Below are 19,067 nucleotides of genomic sequence, written 5' to 3'. Positions count from 1 at the left end.
TGGACATTCGGAGCGCTAAGAGGGTAAGAGTGGAAAAAGGAATATATTCAAATATAAACTACACAGTAGCATTCTGTGAAAATTCTTTCTGTTCTGTGCATTCAACTAACAGAGTTGAACCTTACTTTTCATTGAGCCGTTCTGAAACACTCTTTCTGTAGAAACTGCAATTGGACATTCTGAGCGCTAAGAGGCCTATATTGGGAAGAAGAATGTCTACAAATAAAAACTACGCAGAAGAATTGTGTGAAACAACTTTCTGTTCTGTTTGTTCAACTAAAAGAGTTGAACCTTAGTTTTGATTGAGCCGTTCTGAAACACTCTTTCTGTAGAAAATGCAAGTGGAGATTCGGAGCGCTAAGAGGGTAATAGTGGAAAAAGGAATGTCTCCAAATATAAACTACACAGAATCATTCTGTGAAACTTCTTTCTGATCTGTGCATTCAGCTAACAGATTTAAACCATACTTTTGATTGAGCAGATCTGAACACTCTTTCTGTAGAAAATGCAACTGGACATTTGGAGCGCTAAGAGAGTAGTAGTGGAAAAAGGAATATATTCAAATATAAACTACACAGAAGCTTTCTGTGAAACTTCTTTCTGATCTGAGCATTCAGCTAACAGAGTTAAACCATACTTTTGATTGAGGAGTTTTGAAACACTCTGTCTGTAGAAAATGCAACTGGACATTAGTAGCGCTAAGTGGGTAATAGTGGAAAAAAGAATATGTTCAAATATAAACTACAAAGAAGCATTGTATGAAACTACTTTCTGTTCTGTGCATTCAACTAACAGAGTTGAACCTTACATTTGATTGAGCCTTTCTGAAACACTCTTTCTGTAGAAACTGCAATTGGACATTCTGAGCGCTAAGAGGCCTCTATTGGGTAAAATAATATCTTCAAATAAAAACTACACAGAAGCATTGTGTGAAACTTATTTCTGATATGTTCATTAAGCTAACAGAGTTAAACCATACTTTTGATTGCGAAGTTCTGAACACTCTTTCTGTAGAAAATGCAAGTGGACATTCGGATCGCTAAGAGGGTAATAGTGGAAAAAGGAATATATTCAAATATAAACTACACTGTAGCATTCTGTGAAAATTCTTTCTGTTCTGTGCATTCAACTTACAGAGTTGAACCTTACTTTTGATTGAGCTGTTCTGAAACACTCTTTCTGTAGAAACTGCAATTGGACATGCTAAGCGCTAAGAGGCCTACATTGGGAAAAAGAATATCTTCAAATAAAAACTACACAGATGCATTCTGTGAAACTTATTTCTGATCTGTAAATTCAGTTAACAGAGATAAAACATATTTTTGATTGAGCAGTTATGAAACACTCTTTTTGTGGAAAATGCAAGTGGAGATTCGGAGCGCTAAGAGGGTAATAGTGGAAAAAGGAATGTCTTCAAATATAAACTACACAGAATCATTCGGTGAAACTTCTTTCTGATCTGTGCATTCAGCTAACAGAATTAAACCATACTTTTGATTGAGCAGATCTGAACACTCTTTCTGTCGAAAATGCAACTGGACGTTTGGAGCGCTAAGAGCGTAGTAGTGGAAAAAGGAATATATTCAAATATAAACTACACAGAAGCATTCTGTGAAACTTCTTTCTGATCTGAGCATTCAGCTAACAGAGTTAAACCATACTTTTGATTGAGCAGTTTTGAAACACTCTGTCTGTAGAAAATGCAAATGGACATTCGTAGCTCTAAGTGGGTAATAGTGGAAAAAAGAATATGTTCAAATATAAACTACACAGAAGCATTGTATGAAACTTCTTTCTGTTCTGTGCATTCAACTAACAGAGTTGAACCTTACATTTGATTGAGCCGTTCTGAAACATTCTTTCTGTAGAAACTGCAATTGGACATTCTGAGCGCTAAGAGGCCTATATTGGGAAAAAGAATGTCTACAAATAAAAACTACACAGAAGAATTGTGTGAAACATCTTTCTGTTCTGTTTGTTCAACTAAAAGAGTTGAACCTTAGTTTTGATTGAGCCGTTCTGAAACACTCTTTCTGTATAAAATGCAAGTGGAGATTCGGAGCGCTAAGAGGGTAATAGTGGAAAAAGGAATGTCTCCAAATATAAACTACACAGAATCATTCTGTGAAACTTCTTTCTGATCTGTGCATTCAGCTAACAGAGTTAAACCATACTTTTGATTGAGCAGATCTGAACACTCTTTCTGTAGAAAATGCAACTGGACATTTGGAGCGCTAAGAGAGTAGTAGTGGAAAAAGGAATATATTCAAATATAAACTACACAGAAGCATTCTGTGAAACTTCTTTCTGATCTGAGCATTCAGCTAACAGAGTTAAACCATACTTTTGATTGAGCAGATTTGAAACACTCTGTCTGTAGAAAATGCAACTGGACATTCGTAGCACTAAGTGGGTAATAGTGGAAAAAAGAATATGTTCAAATATAAACTACACAGAAGCATTGTATGAAACTTCTTTCTGTTCTGTGCATTCAACTAACAGAGTTGAACCTTACTTTTGATTGAGCCTTTCTGAAACACTCTTTCTGTAGAAACTGCAATTGGACATTCTGAGCGCTAAGAGGCCTCTATTGGGAAAAATAATATCTTCAAATAAAAACTACACAGAAGCATTGTGTGAAACTTATTTCTGATATGTTCATTAAGCTAACAGAGTTAAACCATACTTTTGATTGCGCAGTTCTGAACACTCTTTCTGTAGAAAATGCAAGTGGACATTCGGATCGCTAAGAGGGTAATAGTGGAAAAAGGAATATAATCAAATATAAACTACACTGTAGCATTCTGTGAAAATTCTTTCTGTTCTGTGCATTCAACTAACAGAGTTGAACCTTACTTTTGATTGAGCCGTTCTGAAACACTCTTTCTGTAGAAACTGCAATTGGACATGCTAAGCGCTAAGAGGCCTACATTGGGAAAAAGAATATCTTCAAATAAAAACTACACAGATGCATTCTGTGAATCTTATTTCTGATCTGTAAATTCAGTTAACAGAGATAAAACATATTTTTGATTGAGCAGTTATGAAACACTCTTTTTGTAGAAAATGCAAGTGGAGATTCGGAGCGCTAAGAGGGTAATAGTGGAAAAAGGAATGTCTTCAAATATAAACGACACAGAATCATTCGGTGAAACTTCTTTCTGATCTCTGCATTCAGCTAACTGAATTAAACCATACTTTTGATTGAGCAGATCTGAACACTCTTTCTGTAGAAAATGCAACTGGACTTTTGGAGCGCTAAGAGCGTAGTAGTGGAAAAAGGAATATATTCAAATATAAACTACACAGAAGCATACTATGAAACTTCTTTCTGATCTGAGCATTCAGCTAACAGAGTTAAACCATACTTTTGATTGAGCAGTTTTGAAACACTCTGCCTGTAGAAAATGCAACTGGACATTCGTAGCGCTAAGTGGGTAATAGTGGAAAAAAGAATATGTTCAAATATAAACTACAGAGAAGCATTGTATGAAACTTCTTTCTGCTCTGTGCATTCAACTAACAGAGGTGAACCTGACTTTTGATTGAGCCTTTCTGAAACACTCTTTCTGTAGAAACTGCAATTGGACATTCTGAGCGCTAAGAGGACTATATTGGGAAAAATAATATCTTCAAATAAAAACTACACAGAAGCATTGTGTGAAACTTATTTCTGATATGTTCATTAAGCTAACAGAGTTAAACCATACTTTTGATTGCGCAGTTCTGAACACTCTTTCTGTAGAAAATGCAAGTGGACATTCGGAGCGCTAAGAGGGTAATATTGGAAAAAGGAATATATTCAAATATAAACTACACAGTAGCATTCTGTGAAAATTCTTTCTGTTCTGTGCATTCAACTAACAGAGTTGAACCTTACTTTTGATTGAGCCGTTCTGAAACACTCTTTCTGTAGAAACTGCAATTGGACATGCTAAGCGCTAAGAGGCCTACATTGGGAAAAAGAATATCTTCAAATAAAAACTACACAGATGCATTCTGTGAAACTTACTTCTGATCTGTAAATTCAGTTAACAGAGATAAAACATATTTTTGATTGAGCAGTTATGAAACACTCTTTTTGTAGAAAATACAAGTGGAGATTCGGAGCGCTAAGAGGGTAATAGTGGAAAAAGGAACGTCTTCAAATATAAACTACACAGAATCATTCGGTGAAACTTCTTTCTGATCTGTGCATTCAGGTAACAGAGTTAAACCATACTTTTGATTGAGCAGATCTGAACACTCTTTCTGTAGAAAATGCAACTGGACATTTGGAGCGCTAAGAGCGTAGTAGTGGAAAAAGGAATATATTCAAATATAAACTACACAGAAGCATTCTGTGAAACTTCTTTCTGATCTGAGCATTCAGCTAACAGAGTTAAACCATACTTTTGATTGAGCAGTTTTGAAACACTCTGTCTGTAGAAAATGCAACTGGACATTCGTAGCGCTAAGTGGGTAATAGTGGAAAAAAGAATATGTTCAAATATAAACTACACAGAAGCATTGTATGAAACTTCTTTCTGTTCTGTGCATTCAACTAACAGAGTTGAACCTTACTTTTGATTGAGCCGTTCTGAAACTCTCTTTCTGCAGAAACTGCAATTGGACATTCTGAGCGCTAGGAGGCCTATATTGGGAAAAAGAATGTCTACAAATAAAAACTACAGAGAAGAATTGTGTGAAACTTCTTTCTGTTCTGTTTGTTCAACTAAAAGAGTTGAACCTTAGTTTTGATTGAGCCGTTCTGAAACACTCTTTCTGTAGAAAATGCAAGTGGAGATTTGGAGCGCTAAGAGGGTAATAGTGGAAAAAGGAATGTCTCCAAATATAAACTACACAGAATCATTCTGTGAAACTTCTTTCTGATCTGTGGATTCAGCTAACAGAGTTAAACCATACTTTTGATTGAGCACATCTGAACACTCTTTCTGTAGAAAATGCAACTGGACATTTGGAGCGCTAAGAGAGTAGTAGTGGAAAAAGGAATATATTCAAATATAAACTACACAGAAGCATTCTGTGAAACTTCTTTCTGATCTGAGCATTCAGCTAACAGAGTTAAACCATACTTTTGATTGAGCAGTTTTGAAACACTCTGTCTGTAGAAAATGCAACTGGACATTTGTAGCGCTAAGTGGGTAATAGTGGAAAAAAGAATATGTTCAAATATAAACTACACAGAAGCATTGTATGAAACTTCTTTCTGTTCTGTGCATTCACCTAACAGTGTTGAACCTTACTTTTGATTGAGCCTTTCTGAAACACTCTTTCTGTAGAAACTGCAATTGGACATTCTGAGCGCTAAGAGGCCTATATTGGGAAAAATAATATCTTCAAATAAAAACTACACAGAAGCATTGTGTGAAACTTATTTCTGATATGTTCATTAAGATAACAGAATTAAACCATACTTTAGATTGCGCAGTTCTGAACACTCTTTCTGTAGAAAATGTAAGTGGACATTCGGAGCGCTAAGAGGGTAAGAGTGGAAAAAGGAATATATTCAAATATAAACTACACAGTAGCATTCTGTGAAAATTCTTTCTGTTCTGTGCATTCAACTAACAGAGTTGAACCTTACTTTTCATTGAGCCGTTCTGAAACACTCTTTCTGTAGAAACTGCAATTGGACATTCTGAGCGCTAAGAGGCCTATATTGGGAAGAAGAATGTCTACAAATAAAAACTACGCAGAAGAATTGTGTGAAACAACTTTCTGTTCTGTTTGTTCAACTAAAAGAGTTGAACCTTAGTTTTGATTGAGCCGTTCTGAAACACTCTTTCTGTAGAAAATGCAAGTGGAGATTCGGAGCGCTAAGAGGGTAATAGTGGAAAAAGGAATGTCTCCAAATATAAACTACACAGAATCATTCTGTGAAACTTCTTTCTGATCTGTGCATTCAGCTAACAGATTTAAACCATACTTTTGATTGAGCAGATCTGAACACTCTTTCTGTAGAAAATGCAACTGGACATTTGGAGCGCTAAGAGAGTAGTAGTGGAAAAAGGAATATATTCAAATATAAACTACACAGAAGCTTTCTGTGAAACTTCTTTCTGATCTGAGCATTCAGCTAACAGAGTTAAACCATACTTTTGATTGAGGAGTTTTGAAACACTCTGTCTGTAGAAAATGCAACTGGACATTAGTAGCGCTAAGTGGGTAATAGTGGAAAAAAGAATATGTTCAAATATAAACTACAAAGAAGCATTGTATGAAACTACTTTCTGTTCTGTGCATTCAACTAACAGAGTTGAACCTTACATTTGATTGAGCCTTTCTGAAACACTCTTTCTGTAGAAACTGCAATTGGACATTCTGAGCGCTAAGAGGCCTCTATTGGGTAAAATAATATCTTCAAATAAAAACTACACAGAAGCATTGTGTGAAACTTATTTCTAATATGTTCATTAAGCTAACAGAGTTAAACCATACTTTTGATTGCGAAGTTCTGAACACTCTTTCTGTAGAAAATGCAAGTGGACATTCGGATCGCTAAGAGGGTAATAGTGGAAAAAGGAATATATTCAAATATAAACTACACTGTAGCATTCTGTGAAAATTCTTTCTGTTCTGTGCATTCAACTAACAGAGTTGAACCTTACTTTTGATTGAGCTGTTCTGAAACACTCTTTCTGTAGAAACTGCAATTGGACATGCTAAGCGCTAAGAGGCCTACATTGGGAAAAAGAATATCTTCAAATAAAAACTACACAGATGCATTCTGTGAAACTTATTTCTGATCTGTAAATTCAGTTAACAGAGATAAAACATATTTTTGATTGAGCAGTTATGAAACACTCTTTTTGTAGAAAATGCAAGTGGAGATTCGGAGCGCTAAGAGGGTAATAGTGGAAAAAGGAATGTCTTCAAATATAAACTACACAGAATCATTCGGTGAAACTTCTTTCTGATCTGTGCATTCAGCTAACAGAATTAAACCATACTTTTGATTGAGCAGATCTGAACACTCTTTCTGTCGAAAATGCAACTGGACGTTTGGAGCGCTAAGAGCGTAGTAGTGGAAAAAGGAATATATTCAAATATAAACTACACAGAAGCATTCTGTGAAACTTCTTTCTGATCTGAGCATTCAGCTAACAGAGTTAAACCATACTTTTGATTGAGCAGTTTTGAAACACTCTGTCTGTAGAAAATGCAAATGGACATTCGTAGCTCTAAGTGGGTAATAGTGGAAAAAAGAATATGTTCAAATATAAACTACACAGAAGCATTGTATGAAACTTCTTTCTGTTCTGTGCATTCAACTAACAGAGTTGAACCTTACATTTGATTGAGCCGTTCTGAAACATTCTTTCTGTAGAAACTGCAATTGGACATTCTGAGCGCTAAGAGGCCTATATTAGGAAAAAGAATGTCTACAAATAAAAACTACACAGAAGAATTGTGTGAAACATCTTTCTGTTCTGTTTGTTCAACTAAAAGTGTTGAACCTTAGTTTTGATTGAGCCGTTCTGAAACACTCTTTCTGTATAAAATGCAAGTGGAGATTCGGAGCGCTAAGAGGGTAATAGTGGAAAAAGGAATGTCTCCAAATATAAACTACACAGAATCATTCTGTGAAACTTCTTTCTGATCTGTGCATTCAGCTAACAGAGTTAAACCATACTTTTGATTGAGCAGATCTGAACACTCTTTCTGTAGAAAATGCAACTGGACATTTGGAGCGCTAAGAGAGTAGTAGTGGAAAAAGGAATATATTCAAATATAAACTACACAGAAGCATTCTGTGAAACTTCTTTCTGATCTGAGCATTCAGCTAACAGAGTTAAACCATACTTTTGATTGAGCAGATTTGAAACACTCTGTCTGTAGAAAATGCAACTGGACATTCGTAGCACTAAGTGGGTAATAGTGGAAAAAAGAATATGTTCAAATATAAACTACACAGAAGCATTGTATGAAACTTCTTTCTGTTCTGTGCATTCAACTAACAGAGTTGAACCTTACTTTTGATTGAGCCTTTCTGAAACACTCTTTCTGTAGAAACTGCAATTGGACATTCTGAGCGCTAAGAGGCCTCTATTGGGAAAAATAATATCTTCAAATAAAAACTACACAGAAGCATTGTGTGAAACTTATTTCTGATATGTTCATTAAGCTAACAGAGTTAAACCATACTTTTGATTGCGCAGTTCTGAACACTCTTTCTGTAGAAAATGCAAGTGGACATTCGGATCGCTAAGAGGGTAATAGTGGAAAAAGGAATATAATCAAATATAAACTACACTGTAGCATTCTGTGAAAATTCTTTCTGTTCTGTGCATTCAACTAACAGAGTTGAACCTTACTTTTGATTGAGCCGTTCTGAAACACTCTTTCTGTAGAAACTGCAATTGGACATGCTAAGCGCTAAGAGGCCTACATTGGGAAAAAGAATATCTTCAAATAAAAACTACACAGATGCATTCTGTGAATCTTATTTCTGATCTGTAAATTCAGTTAACAGAGATAAAACATATTTTTGATTGAGCAGTTATGAAACACTCTTTTTGTAGAAAATGCAAGTGGAGATTCGGAGCGCTAAGAGGGTAATAGTGGAAAAAGGAATGTCTTCAAATATAAACTACACAGAATCATTCGGTGAAACTTCTTTCTGATCTCTGCATTCAGCTAACTGAATTAAACCATACCTTTGATTGAGCAGATCTGAACACTCTTTCTGTAGAAAATGCAACTGGACTTTTGGAGCGCTAAGAGCGTAGTAGTGGAAAAAGGAATATATACAAATATAAACTACACAGAAGCATACTATGAAACTTCTTTCTGATCTGAGCATTCAGCTAACAGAGTTAAACCATACTTTTGATTGAGCAGTTTTGAAACACTCTGTCTGTAGAAAATGCAACTGGACATTCGTAGCTCTAAGTGGGTAATAGTGGAAAAAAGAATATGTTCAAATATAAACCACACAGAAGCATTGTATGAAACTTCTTTCTGTTCTGTGCATTCAACTAACAGAGTTGAACCTTACTTTTGATTGAGCCGTTCTGAAACACTCTTTCTGTAGAAACTGCAATTGGACATTCTGAGCGCTAAGAGGCCTATATTGGGAAAAATAATATCTTCAAATAAAAAATACACAGAAGCATTGTGTGAAACTTATTCCTGATATGTTCATTAAGCTAACAGAGTTAAACCATACTTTTGATTGCGCAGTTCTGAACACTCTTTCTGTAGAAAATGCAAGTGGACATTCGGAGCGCTAAGAGGGTAATAGTGGAAAAAGGAATATATTCAAATATAAACTACACAGTAGCATTCTGTGAAAATTCTTTCTGTTCTGTGCATTCAACTAACAGAGTTGAACCTTACTTTTGATTGAGCCGTTCTGAAACACTCTTTCTGTAGAAACTGCAATTGGACATGCTAAGCGCTAAGAGGCCTACATTGGGAAAAAGAATATCTTCAAATAAAAACTACACAGATGCATTCTGTGAAACTTATTTCTGATCTGTAAATTCAGTAAAGAGAGATAAAACATATTTTTGATTGAGCAGTTATGAAACACTCTTTTTGTAGAAAATGCAAGTGGAGATTCGGAGCGCTAAGAGGGTAATAGTGGAAAAAGGAATGTCTTCAAATATAAACTACACAGAATCATTCGGTGAAACTTCTTTCTGATCTGTGCATTCAGCTAACAGAGTTAAACCATACTTTTGATTGAGCAGATCTGAACACTCTTTCTGTAGAAAATGCAACTAGACATTTGGAGCGCTAAGAGCGTAGTAGTGGAAAAAGGAATATATTCAAATATAAACTACACAGAAGCATTCTGTGAAACTTCTTTCTGATCTGAGCATTCAGCTAACAGAGTTAAACCATACTTTTGATTGAGCAGTTTTGAAACACTCTGCCTGTAGAAAATGCAACTGGACATTCGTAGCGCTAAGTGGGTAATAGTGGAAAAAAGAATATGTTCAAATATAAACTACAGAGAAGCATTGTATGAAACTTCTTTCTGCTCTGTGCATTCAACTAACAGAGTTGAACCTGACTTTTGATTGAGCCTTTCTGAAACACTCTTTCTGTAGAAACTGCAATTGGACATTCTGAGCGCTAAGAGGACTATATTGGGAAAAATAATATCTTCAAATAAAAACTACACAGAAGCATTGTGTGAAACTTATTTCTGATATGTTCATTAAGCTAACAGAGTTAAACCATACTTTTGATTGAGCAGTTCTGAACACTCTTTCTGTAGAAAATGCAAGTGGACATTCGGAGCGCTAAGAGGGTAATATTGGAAAAAGGAATATATTCAAATATAAACTACACAGTAGCATTCTGTGAAAATTCTTTCTGTTCTGTGCATTCAACTAACAGAGTTGAACCTTACTTTTGATTGAGCCGTTCTGAAACACTCTTTCTGTAGAAACTGCAATTGGACATGCTAAGCGCTAAGAGGCCTACATTGGGAAAAAGAATATCTTCAAATAAAAACTACACAGATGCATTCTGTGAAACTTACTTCTGATCTGTAAATTCAGTTAACAGAGATAAAACATATTTTTGATTGAGCAGTTATGAAACACTCTTTTTGTAGAAAATGCAAGTGGAGATTCGGAGCGCTAAGAGGGTAATAGTGGAAAAAAGAATGTCTTCAAATATAAACTACACAGAATCATTCGGTGAAACTTCTTTCTGATCTGTGCATTCAGCTAACAGAGTTAAACCATACTTTTGATTGAGCAGATCTGAACACTCTTTCTGTAGAAAATGCAACTGGACCTTTGGAGCGCTAAGAGCGTAGTAGTGGAAAAAGGAATATATTCAAATATAAACTACACAGAAGCATTCTGTGAAACTTCTTTCTGATCTGAGCATTCAGCTAACAGAGTTAAACCATACTTTTGATTGAGCAGTTTTGAAACACTCTGTCTGTAGAAAATGCAACTGGACATTCGTAGCGCTAAGTGGGTAATAGTGGACAAAAGAATATGTTCAAATATAAACCACACAGAAGCATTGTATGAAACTTCTTTCTGTTCTGTGCATTCACCTAACAGTGTTGAACCTTACTTTTGATTGAGCCTTTCTGAAACACTCTTTCTGTAGAAACTGCAATTGGACATTCTGAGCGCTAAGAGGCCTCTATTGGGAAAAATAATATCTTCAAATAAAAACTACACAGAAGCATTGTGTGAAACTTATTTCTGATATGTTCATTAAGCTAACAGAGTTAAACCATACTTTTGATTGCGCAGTTCTGAACACTCTTTCTGTAGAAAATGCAAGTGGACATTCGGATCGCTAAGAGGGTAATAGTGGAAAAAGGAATATAATCAAATATAAACTACACTGTAGCATTCTGTGAAAATTCTTTCTGTTCTGTGCATTCAACTAACAGAGTTGAACCTTACTTTTGATTGAGCCGTTCTGAAACACTCTTTCTGTAGAAACTGCAATTGGACATGCTAAGCGCTAAGAGGCCTACATTGGGAAAAAGAATATCTTCAAATAAAAACTACACAGATGCATTCTGTGAATCTTATTTCTGATCTGTAAATTCAGTTAACAGAGATAAAACATATTTTTGATTGAGCAGTTATGAAACACTCTTTTTGTAGAAAATGCAAGTGGAGATTCGGAGCGCTAAGAGGGTAATAGTGGAAAAAGGAATGTCTTCAAATATAAACTACACAGAATCATTCGGTGAAACTTCTTTCTGATCTCTGCATTCAGCTAACTGAATAAAACCATACTTTTGATTGAGCAGATCTGAACACTCTTTCTGTAGAAAATGCAACTGGACTTTTGGAGCGCTAAGAGCGTAGTAGTGGAAAAAGGAATATATACAAATATAAACTACACAGAAGCATACTATGAAACTTCTTTCTGATCTGAGCATTCAGCTAACAGAGTTAAACCATACTTTTGATTGAGCAGTTTTGAAACACTCTGTCTGTAGAAAATGCAACTGGACATTCGTAGCTCTAAGTGGGTAATAGTGGAAAAAAGAATATGTTCAAATATAAACTACACAGAAGCATTGTATGAAACTTCTTTCTGTTCTGTGCATTCAACTAACAGAGTTGAACCTTACTTTTGATTGAGCCGTTCTGAAACACTCTTTCTGTAGAAACTGCAATTGGACATTCTGAGCGCTAAGAGGCCTATATTGGGAAAAATAATATCTTCAAATAAAAAATACACAGAAGCATTGTGTGAAACTTATTCCTGATATGTTCATTAAGCTAACAGAGTTAAACCATACTTTTGATTGCGCAGTTCTGAACACTCTTTCTGTAGAAAATGCAAGTGGACATTCGGAGCGCTAAGAGGGTAATAGTGGAAAAAGGAATATATTCAAATATAAACTACACAGTAGCATTCTGTGAAAATTCTTTCTGTTCTGTGCATTCAACTAACAGAGTTGAACCTTACTTTTGATTGAGCCGTTCTGAAACACTCTTTCTGTAGAAACTGCAATTGGACATGCTAAGCGCTAAGAGGCCTACATTGGGAAAAAGAATATCTTCAAATAAAAACTACACAGATGCATTCTGTGAAACTTATTTCTGATCTGTAAATTCAGTAAAGAGAGATAAAACATATTTTTGATTGAGCAGTTATGAAACACTCTTTTTGTAGAAAATGCAAGTGGAGATTCGGAGCGCTAAGAGGGTAATAGTGGAAAAAGGAATGTCTTCAAATATAAACTACACAGAATCATTCGGTGAAACTTCTTTCTGATCTGTGCATTCAGCTAACAGAGTTAAACCATACTTTTGATTGAGCAGATCTGAACACTCTTTCTGTAGAAAATGCAACTAGACATTTGGAGCGCTAAGAGCGTAGTAGTGGAAAAAGGAATATATTCAAATATAAACTACACAGAAGCATTCTGTGAAACTTCTTTCTGATCTGAGCATTCAGCTAACAGAGTTAAACCATACTTTTGATTGAGCAGTTTTGAAACACTCTGCCTGTAGAAAATGCAACTGGACATTAGTAGCGCTAAGTGGGTAATAGTGGAAAAAAGAATATGTTCAAATATAAACTACAAAGAAGCATTGTATGAAACTTCTTTCTGTTCTGTGCATTCAACTAACAGAGTTGAACCTTACATTTGATTGAGCCTTTCTGAAACACTCTTTCTGTAGAAACTGCAATTGGACATTCTGAGCGCTAAGAGGCCTCTATTGGGTAAAATAATATCTTCAAATAAAAACTACACAGAAGCATTGTGTGAAACTTATTTCTGATATGTTCATTAAGCTAACAGAGTTAAACCATACTTTTGATTGCGAAGTTCTGAACACTCTTTCTGTAGAAAATGCAAGTGGACATTCGGATCGCTAAGAGGGTAATAGTGGAAAAAGGAATATATTCAAATATAAACCACACTGTAGCATTCTGTGAAAATTCTTTCTGTTCTGTGCATTCAACTAACAGAGTTGAACCTTACTTTTGATTGAGCTGTTCTGAAACACTCTTTCTGTAGAAACTGCAATTGGACATGCTAAGCGCTAAGAGGCCTACATTGGGAAAAAGAATATCTTCAAATAAAAACTACACAGATGCATTCTGTGAAACTTATTTCTGATCTGTAAATTCAGTTAACAGAGATAAAACATATTTTTGATTGAGCAGTTATGAAACACTCTTTTTGTGGAAAATGCAAGTGGAGATTCGGAGCGCTAAGAGGGTAATAGTGGAAAAAGGAATGTCTTCAAATATAAACTACACAGAATCATTCGGTGAAACTTCTTTCTGATCTGTGCATTCAGCTAACAGAGTTAAACCATACTTTTGATTGAGCAGATCTGAACACTCTTTCTGTAGAAAATGCAACTGGACCTTTGGAGCGCTAAGAGCGTAGTAGTGGAAAAAGGAATATATTCAAATATAAACTACACAGAAGCATTCTGTGAAACTTCTTTCTGATCTGAGCATTCAGCTAACAGAGTTAAACCATACTTTTGATTGAGCAGGTTTGAAACACTCTGTCTGTAGAAAATGCAACTGGACATTCGTAGCGCTAAGTGGGTAATAGTGGACAAAAGAATATGTTCAAATATAAACCACACATAAGCATTGTATGAAACTTCTTTCTGTTCTGTGCATTCAACTAACAGAGTTGAACCTTACTTTTGATTGAGCCGTTCTGAAACACTCTTTCTGTAGAAACTGCAATTGGACATTCTGAGCGCTAAGAGGCCTATATTGGGAAAAAGAATGTCTACAAATAAAAACTACTCAGAAGAATTGTGTGAAACATCTTTCCGTTCTGTTTGTTCAACTAAAAGAGTTGAACCTTAGTTTTGATTGAGCCGTTCTGAAAGACTCTTTCTGTAGAAAATTCAAGTGGAGATTCGGAGCGCTAAGAGGGTAATAGTGGAAAAAGGAATGTCTCCAAATATAAACTACACAGAATCATTCTGTGAAACTTCTTTCTGATCTGTGCATTCAGCTAACAGAGTTAAATCATACTTTTGATTGAGCAGATCTGAACACTCTTTCTGTAGAAAATGCAACTGGACATTTGGAGCGCTAAGAGAGTAGTAGTGGAAAAAGGAATATATTCAAATATAAACTACACAGAAGCATTCTGTGAAACTTCTTTCTGATCTGAGCATTCAGCTAACAGAGTTAAACCATACTTTTGATTGAGCAGTTTTGAAACACTCTGTCTGTAGAAAATGCAACTGGACATTCGTAGCGCTAAGTGGGTAATAGTGGAAAAAAGAAAATGTTCAAATATAAACTACACAGAATCATTGTATGAAACTTCTTTCTGTTCTGTGCATTCAACTAACAGAGTTGAACCTTACTTTTGATTGAGCCTTTCTGAAACTCTATTTCTGTAGAAACTGCAATTGGACATTCTGAGCGCTAAGAGGCCTCTATTGGGAAAAATAATATCTTCAAATAAAAACTACACAGAAGCATTGTGTGAAACTTATTTCTGATATGTTCATTAAGCTAACAGAGTTAAACCATACTTTTGATTGCGCAGTTTTGAAACACTCTGTCTGTAGAAAATGCAACTGGACATTCGTAGCGCTAAGTGGGTAATAGTGGAAAAAAGAATATGTTCAAATATAAACTACACAGAAGCATTGTAGGAAACTTCTTTCTGTTCTGTGCATTCAACTAACAGAGTTGAACCTTACTTTGGATTGAGCCTTTCTGAAACACTCTTTCTGTAGAAACTGCAATTGGACATTCTGAGCGCTAAGAGGCCTCTATTGGGAAAAATAATATCTTCAAATAAAAACTATACAGAAGCATTGTGTGAAACTTATTTCTGATATGTTCATTAAGCTAACAGAGTTAAACCATACTTTTGATTGTGCAGTTCTGAACACTCCTTCTGTAGAAAATGCAAGTGGACATTCGGAGCGCTAAGAGGGTAGTAGTGGAAAAAGGAATATATTCAAATATAAACTACACAGTAGCATTCTGTGAAAATACTTTCTGTTCCTTGCATTCAACTAACAGAGTTGAACCTTACTTTTGATTGAGCCGTTCTGAAACACTCTTTCTGTGGAAACTGCAATTGGACATGCTAAGCGCTAAGAGGCCTACATTGGGAAAAAGAATATCTTCAAATAAAAACTACACAGATGCATTCTGTGAAACTTATTTCTGATCTGTAAATTCAGTTAACAGAGATAAAACATATTTTTGATTGAGCAGTTATGAAACAATCTTTTTGTAGAAAATACAAGTGGAGATTCGGAGCGCTAAGTGGGTAATAGTGGAAAAAGGAATGTCTTAAAATATAAACTACACAGAATCATTCGGTGAAACTTCTTTCTGATCTGTGCATTCAGCTAACAGAGTTAAACCATACTTTTGATTGAGCAGATCTGAACACTCTTTCTGTAGAAAATGCAACTGGACATTTGGAGCGCTAAGAGCGTAGTAGTGGAAAAAGGAATATATTCAAATATAAACTACACAGAAGCATTCTGTGAAACTTCTTTCTGATCTGAGCATTCAGCTAACAGAGTTAAACCATACTGTTGATTGAGCAGTTTTGAAACACTCTGTCTGTAGAAAATGCAACTGGACATTCGTAGCGCTAAGTGGGTAATAGTGGAAAAAAGAATATGTTCAAATATAAACTACACAGAAGCATTGTATGAAACTTCTTTCTGTTCTGTGCTTTCAACTAACAGAGTTGAACGTTACTTTTGATTGAGCCGTTCTGAAACACTCTTTCTGTAGAAACTGCAATTGGACATTCTGAGCGCTAGGAAGCCTATATTGGGAAAAAGAATGTCTACAAATAAAAACTACACAGAGGAATTGTGTGAAACTTCTTTCTGTTCTGTTTGTTCAACTAAAAGAGTTGAACCTTAGTTTTGATTGAGCCGTTCTGAAACACTCTTTTTGTAGAAAATGCAAGTGGAGATTCGGAGCGCTAAGAGGGTAATAGTGGAAAAAGGAATGTCTCCAAATATAAACTACACAGAATCATTCTGTGAAACTTCTTTCTGATCTATGCATTCAGCTAACAGAGTTAAACCATACTTTTGATTGAGCAGATCTGAACACTCTTTCTGTAGCAAATGCAACTGGACATTTGGAGCACTAAGAGTAGTAGTGGAAAAAGGAATATATTCAAATATAAACTACACAGAATCATTCGGTGAAACTTCTTTCTGATCTGTGCATTCAGCTAACAGAGTTAAACCATACTTTTGATTGAGCAGATCTGAACACTCTTTCTGTAGAAAATGCAACTGGACATTTGGAGCGCTAAGAGCGTAATAGTGGAAAAAGGAATATATTCAAATATAAACTACACAGAAGCATTCTGTGAAACTTCTTTCTGATCTGAGCATTCAGCTAACAGAGTTAAACCATACTTTTGATTGAGCAGTTTTGAAACACTCTGTCTGTAGAAAATGCAACTGGACATTCGTAGCACTAAGTGGGTAATAGTGGAAAAAAGAATATATTCAAATATAAACTACTCAGAAGCATTGTATGAAACTTCTTTCTGTTCTGTGCACTCAACTAACAGAGTTGAACCTTACTTTTGATTGAGCCGTTCTGAAACACTCTTTCTGTAGAAACTGCAATTGGACATTCTGAGCGCTAGGAGGCCTATATTGGGAAAAAGAATGTCTACAAATAAAAATTACACAGAAGAATTGTGTGAAACTTCTTTCTGTTCTGTTTGTTCAACTAAACTAGTTGAACCATAGTTTTGATTGAGCCGTTCTGAAACACTCTTTCTGTAGAAAATGCAAGTGGAGATTCGGAGCGCTAAGACGGTAATAGTGAAAAAAGGAATGTCTCCAAATATAAACTACACAGAATCATTCTGTGAAACTTCTTTCTGATCTGTGCATTCAGCTAACAGAATTAAACCATACTTTTGATTGAGCAGATCTGAACACTCTTTCTGTAGAAAATGCAACTGGACATTCGTAGCGCTAAGTGGGTAATAGTGGAAAAAAGAATATGTTCAAATATAAACTACACAGAAGCATTGTAGGAAACTTCTTTCTGTTCTGTGCATTCAACTAACAGAGTTGAACCTTACTTTGGATTGAGCCTTTCTGAAACACTCTTTCTGTAGAAACTGCAATTGGACATTCTGAGCGCTAAGAGGCCTCTATTGGGAAAAATAATATCTTCAAATAAAAACTATACAGAAGCATTGTGTGAAACTTATTTCTGATATGTTCATTAAGCTAACAGAGTTAAACCATACTTTTGATTGTGCAGTTCTGAACACTCCTTCTGTAGAAAATGCAAGTGGACATTCGGAGCGCTAAGAGGGTAGTAGTGGAAAAAGGAATATATTCAAATATAAACTACACAGTAGCATTCTGTGAAAATACTTTCTGTTCCTTGCATTCAACTAACAGAGTTGAACCTTACTTTTGATTGAGCCGTTCTGAAACACTCTTTCTGTGGAAACTGCAATTGGACATGCTAAGCGCTAAGAGGCCTACATTGGGAAAAAGAATATCTTCAAATAAAAACTACACAGATGCATTCTGTGAAACTTATTTCTGATCTGTAAATTCAGTTAACAGAGATAAAACATATTTTTGATTGAGCAGTTATGAAACACTCTTTTTGTAGAAAATACAAGTGGAGATTCGGAGCGCTAAGAGGGTAATAGTGGAAAAAGGAATGTCTTAAAATATAAACTACACAGAATCATTCGGTGAAACTTCTTTCTGATCTGTGCACTCAGCTAACAGAGTTAAACCATACTTTTGATTGAGCAGATCTGAACACTCTTTCTGTAGAAAATGCAACTGGACATTTGGAGCGCTAAGAGCGTAGTAGTGGAAAAAGGAATATATTCAAATATAAACTACACAGAAGCATTCTGTGAAACTTCTTTCTGATCTGAGCATTCAGCTAACAGAGTTAAACCATACTTTTGATTGAGCAGTTTTGAAACACTCTGTCTGTAGAAAATGCAACTGGACATTCGTAGCGCTAAGTGGGTAATAGTGGAAAAAAGAATATGTTCAAATATAAACTACACAGAAGCATTGTATGAAACTTCTTTCTGTTCTGTGCTTTCAACTAACAGAGTTGAACGTTACTTTTGATTGAGCCGTTCTGAAACACTCTTTCTGTAGAAACTGCAATTGGACATTCTGAGCGCTAGGAAGCCTATATTGGGAAAAAGAATGTCTACAAATAAAAACTACACAGAGGAATTGTGTGAAACTTCTTTCTGTTCTGTTTGTTCAACTAAAAGAGTTGAACCTTAGTTTTGATTGAGCCGTTCTGAAACACTCTTTTTGTAGAAAATGCAAGTGGAGATTCGGAGCGCTAAGAGGGTAATAGTGGAAAAAGGAATGTCTCCAAATATAAACTACACAGAATCATTCTGTGAAACTTCTTTCTGATCTATGCATTCAGCTAACAGAGTTAAACCATACTTTTGATTGAGCAGATCTGAACACTCTTTCTGTAGCAAATGCAACTGGACATTTGGAGCACTAAGAGTAGTAGTGGAAAAAGGAATATATTCAAATATAAACTACACAGAATCATTCGGTGAAACTTCTTTCTGATCTGTGCATTCAGCTAACAGAGTTAAACCATAC

This window comes from Symphalangus syndactylus, chromosome 12 (genome assembly GCF_028878055.3).
Source record: "Symphalangus syndactylus isolate Jambi chromosome 12, NHGRI_mSymSyn1-v2.1_pri, whole genome shotgun sequence".
Lineage (NCBI taxonomy): Eukaryota > Metazoa > Chordata > Mammalia > Primates > Hylobatidae > Symphalangus > Symphalangus syndactylus.
This window is presented reverse-complemented; position numbering follows the sequence as displayed.